Source organism: Myodes glareolus, chromosome 3 (assembly GCF_982192425.1).
Source record: "Myodes glareolus chromosome 3, mMyoGla1.1, whole genome shotgun sequence".
NCBI lineage: Eukaryota > Metazoa > Chordata > Mammalia > Rodentia > Cricetidae > Myodes > Myodes glareolus.
This window is the reverse complement of record NC_142028.1, coordinates 62,098,188-62,103,333: the sequence shown is the minus strand read 5'-3', so window position 1 is coordinate 62,103,333 and position 5,146 is coordinate 62,098,188. Positions and strand designations below refer to the sequence as shown.

Below are 5,146 nucleotides of genomic sequence, written 5' to 3'. Positions count from 1 at the left end.
ACATAGGTGCTTCTCCACCTTCTTCTCTTCTATAACCTATTGAGTACAGTTATCATTGCTTGCATTAGAATCGACAGCTTACTGACAGTCACATCTTTGAAAAAAAAATGACTTCTCTCCCTGAAGCAACCATCAGTTGCCAATAGCTCCTCAGCTAGGGGTGGAAACCAAGAAACTGCCCCATTGAAACTAACTGTATCCTGTCTATAGCTTCCTCTTCCTGGTTAAGGTTTGGATAAAGTTTGTCCCCCAAAAATATGTCCGGAAAGCTCATAACCAACCTGAGGATGGTTGGTGTTAAGGCCTTGAAGGTTGGGCCTTAGTCGCTGGGACTCCGCAATCACAAACAGGTTAATTTTGGCTTGTGGGAGTGAGTCCATTCTGTCCATTCTCCTGGTGAGTTGGTTAGTTCTCACTAGAGCTGGCCTTTATAATATGAGGCCACCACTAGAGCATGGTCCATTCTGCACATGCAATCACTTGTTCATGTAACTGTTGATTGAGGTTTCTGTCCCACCCAGTCCTGCAGCCTTTCAGTCCCAAAGAAATATACAGAGGTCTACATTAATCATAAACTGATTGGCCGATTAGCTCAGGAGTCTTATTAACTAATTCTTATATCTTAAATTAGCCCATAATTCTTATCTGTGTTAGCCACGTGGCTTGCTACCTTTATCAGCGAGACATTCTCATCTTGCTTCCTTCATGGCTGGGTGACAACTGCAGATTGTATCTTTTCTCTTCCCAGAATTCTCCTGTTCTCGTTGCTCTGCCTCTACTTCCTGCCTGGTTGCCCTATCTCTACTTCCTGCCTGGCTACTGGCCAATCAGCGTTTTATTAAAATACAAGTGACAAGTCTTTACAAAGTACAAAACCTTTGTCCCACAGCATGTAGCGGATTTTCCTTCCCACTTCCCCACCTTGTTATGACATAGCTGGGAATCAGGAGGTTTTGACAGACGGCAGCGCAATGGCGGAGCGTCTACTCACTAGAACCAAGGGCTAAACAAACTTCTTTCTGTAGAAAGGATCCACACTTGGATTTTTATTTTTGGATTTTTGAGGCAAGGTCTTCCAGTGTGGACTGGCCTAGAACTCACTATGTGGACCATGCTGGCCTTGAACTTGTGGCAATCCTCCTGCTTCTGCCCTGTGAGTACTGGGATTACAGACATATATTAACATGCCAGGCTTTCATCTCTGGTATTTTTATTCTTCCTATGTTAGAATTTTAACCTAGGGCCTTGCACAAGCTAGGTAAATGTTTACCCCTGAGCTACATTCCTGATTCTGGATTTTATGTCGCAACACAAGATGAACTGAAATGCCCTTTTCTTTCTGCTTGGCATCCTATATTATAAGGAAAGGACCTGTGTTATAAGGTAAGGTTTCCTGGTTCCTGCCAGTCTTTGCTTTTCCAGCCGAGAGTGGATCTGCGGAGCTCCTGAGCCTCTGTTGGACTCTACTTCTAGGGATTTCCTCTTATTCATCTGTTTTCTTCACCCTGAGTAAGGCATCATCATCAGTACAGGGTGGAGCTTGGGGTTCCCAAACTGGCTCTCCTCTTACTTACGTGGCATGTTGAGTCAAGCAATGCCACCTCCCTGTGTCTGCTTTCTTCTATAAAAGGATACAACCATAGGTGACAATATCTGCCTCAGGGCGGTGGAGGCGTTGAGGCCAGGGATGCTAAGCTTACCACAGTGAAAAAAGTCCTGTTCCACAAAGGACCATTAGTGGACCTTACCCTTAAACCCTGACCTGGCCTGAGGATGGGGCTCAGCTAGTAGAAGGCTTTACTTAGTTAGTTAGTTAGTTAGTTAGTTTTCGGGACAGGGTTTCTCTAGCTCTGGATCCTGTCCTAGAACTCGTTCTGTAGACCAGAGGCTGTAGCAGAGCTCAGAGGGCTCCAAGTTGGACCTAGGAGACTGTAATGGTAGATACGAACCAGACCAGCGCCTGGAGGGAGCCGCTTCTGGAGTCACTGGTGTCTGAATGGCAGAGCAAAGCTGCAGAGTTGAGTTGGAAGGAGAAAGACTGAAGTGGGGTCTGCGAGCAGGAAGAGTGGGTTCAGGTCTAGGTCCAGATAGGGAAACGATATGTAGGCAGTTGGGTGGGGGGTGCATCAACGGCAGAGCTGAAGCTCCAGAGATAGTTGGGGAATCCTTTGCCTGTTATTTCTTCCTCCTCCTCCTCCTCCTCTTCTTCTTCTTCTTCCTCTTCCTCCTCCTCCTCCTCCTCCTTCTTTCTCTTCCTCCTCCTCCTTTCTTCTTCTTCTTCTTCTTCTTCTTCTTCTTCTTCTTCTTCTTCTTCTTCTTCTCCTCCTCCTCCTTCTTCTTCCTCCTCCTCCTCCTCCTTTTTTTTTTAAAAAGATTTATTTTATTTATTTAACGTATATTGGGGTTTTACCTGCATGTTTGTTTGTATGAGGGTGTCGGATACCCTGGAACTGGAGTTACAGACAGTTGTGAGTTGTCCTGTGGGTGCTGGGAATTGAACCCAGGACCTTTAGAAGAATAGTCAAGTGCTCTTAACTGCCTGAGCCATCTCTCCAGCCCCTGCCTGATTCCTGGTGTACATGTCAAGTATTAGATGATGAGCTGGTGTGGGACCATGCCATTGCTTGTCAGGTCTGTCAGTCATACTATAAAGTCCAAAGGAAGGAGGCACACCCTTTCCTTGGACTGATGTATCCACTATGTTCTTGGGCTTGATTCCCTTATATTTTTAAGAATTATTTTATCTATCTATCTATCTATCTATCTATCTATCTATCTATTTATGTTTTTTTTCAAGGCAGGGTTCCTCTGTGTGTAGCCTTGGCTGTCCTGGAACTCACTCTGTAGACCAGGCTGGCTTTGAACTCACAGAGATCTGCCTGCCTCTGCCTCCCGAGTGCTGGGATTAAAATCATGAGCCACCACCACCTAGCATGTTATTTTATTTTTAATTGTGTGTGTGTGCGTGTGTGTGTCTATATGGGGATAGACGAACATGGGCACAAGTGTCTGCAGAGGACAGAGACATCGAGTCCCCCTACAGCTGGGCTAACTGGCTGTGAGCTTCCTGACATGGTGTTAGGAACTGAACTCCAAGAAAAGTACAAATTCTTAACCACTGGGCCACCGTTTCAGCTCCCTCCTAATATGGTTTTAATCCAATCGTTTGTCCCCATGGTGTCAGTTCGCCTATCTATTCTTAGGAAAAAGTAGTTTACCATTCTGGGCTGGAGAGGTGGTGCCTGACAGATAATTCTGGGTCCACCCAGCTATATCATCCTTTTCCCTTGAAGCAGAGTCAAAAGCTGCTTGTTTAAAAACAAAAAAACAAAACAAAACAAAAAAACCAAGCGGAGACTCCTAGGGCAAGGCATAAGCACTGTTTTATACAACACGGAATAGCTTAGAGTCCAGCTCAGCCTGATCTCATCAGGGGCTTAGGAAACAAACAACACCGGCTGAGAGTGTGAAGTCAGAATGGCTGGGCTCCCCTGCACATCTCACACTCATTTTGTGAGTTTTATTCTTGTGTGTGTTGGTGGTGGTGGTGGGGTCCAACCCAGGGTCTCATACATTCTAGACTATCATCAATCCTGAGCTAAGCCCGAGCCTTAGTTTTGTGATTCTTATCTATAAAAATAGGAACAACGGCAGCCTACATCTTATTATTTCTCCGAGGCTTAAATGAGCTAATATGTGCAAGCCCTTTAAGACAAAGCCTGGCACAGAAGCTACACACGCCAGTGCTTGTGTTACCTGCGCTTCTTACCTGGGGTGGCAGACATCTCTGGGCACATCGTTAGTGTTTCTCCCACACCATAAAATAAGCCGCCTTGGACTGCTTCCTTCAGAAGTCCCCTGAAAGACGATTTTCCTCAGATTATCATTCCTGTATGTCTTACTCTCAAGGTAAAACTCATTCCTTATTCCTGGGGCAGATGAAACCAGGAAATTAGAATTAGAATTAGAGTGGCGAATTAGAGCAGGCTAGCGAGCTGCCAGGTCTCATTGTCAGAGTAGGATAGGGGTAAATTACCGACCCCTTCTTACACATTCGCTTACTTAAGCAGAAAGGAAACGGGGTGCAGTGAGAGGAGGAAGATAAAGGGGGGACTTTGGGTGAACTCAGGGGCAAAACCAAGATGATTGACTTTATGAGGAACCAGAACCAGGAACAGGAACTGTCAAAATAGATCCAGACCCCCACTGTCCCCTCCATCAACAGCCCAGCCCTGGCTGCTGCTGCAGCTGGCCTGACCTGTGTGTCATCCTCTTGGCTTCTCCCCTTCCCCTACCCTAGCACCCACATTCACACAGTGACAGAGTAATCTTTTGTTTGAACTGATTACATTTTGGGTTTTCAGACAGCTTCTTATCTTTATTGCCTGGTGATAACCCAGGCTGGGCTCAAGCCCTCAACTTTCTATCTTCCTGATCCAGCTTCCCAAGTATGGGAATTACAGGTCTGAGCCAGCGCGCCTTGCTCAGAGTGATCTAAAAATGCTGTAATCCTCTGCTGTGTTCCTGTACAACCCCCCGCCCCGGGGGGATTTCTCAGGGACCCCCCCGAATCTTTCCAGATTCCTCACCAAACCTCATGGAGATCTGCTTGCTGCTGAGTTTCCTCCCTCCCTCCTTGCCTCCCTCCCTTCCTCTATTCCTCAGCCCCTCCCTCCCTTTTTCCACCCAAAGGTTGAGGCTCCTTGCTTGCAGTTTGTGAATATAGAACCGCATTCCACCTCAGGGATGTGATCATCATCTCTGCCCCAGGAATGCTCTTGATTACTCAGGAAAGCCACACCTCAACACCCAGCTGAAAATCCCTCATTACTGGAAAACAAAAGGCAGACTGGGCTTTCTTCCTAATGCCATGCCAGGTCACCTCATCTCATCTCGGTGTATTGAATAAGATAAACAAGCCCCTCCGAACAAAGAAAGAAAGTACTGACCTTTCAACCACCTCTGTCTCCTCACTCTGGGTTTTTTTGTTTTGTTTTGTTTTGTTTTGTTTTTGAGACAGGGTTTCTCTGTAGCTTTGGAGCCTATCCTGGAACTAGCTCTTGTAGACCAGGCTGGCCTTGAACTCACACAGATCTGCCTACCTCTGCCTCCCGAGTGCTGGGATTAAAGGTGTGCACCACCACCA

General features: G+C 46.4%; 1 long non-coding RNA gene across 1 annotated transcript; it reads right to left on the bottom strand.

Annotated features, from left to right (window-relative positions):
- Nucleotides 1-564: 564 nt before the first annotated feature.
- LOC148122672 (uncharacterized) lies at nucleotides 565-4,123 on the bottom strand. The gene is made up of 2 exons (XR_015737486.1): nucleotides 3,770-4,123; nucleotides 565-2,356 (listed from the first exon to the last, which is right to left on the bottom strand). It is a non-coding gene; the product is annotated as an uncharacterized LOC148122672 (long non-coding RNA).
- Between the last annotated feature and the right edge of the window lie 1,023 nt (nucleotides 4,124-5,146).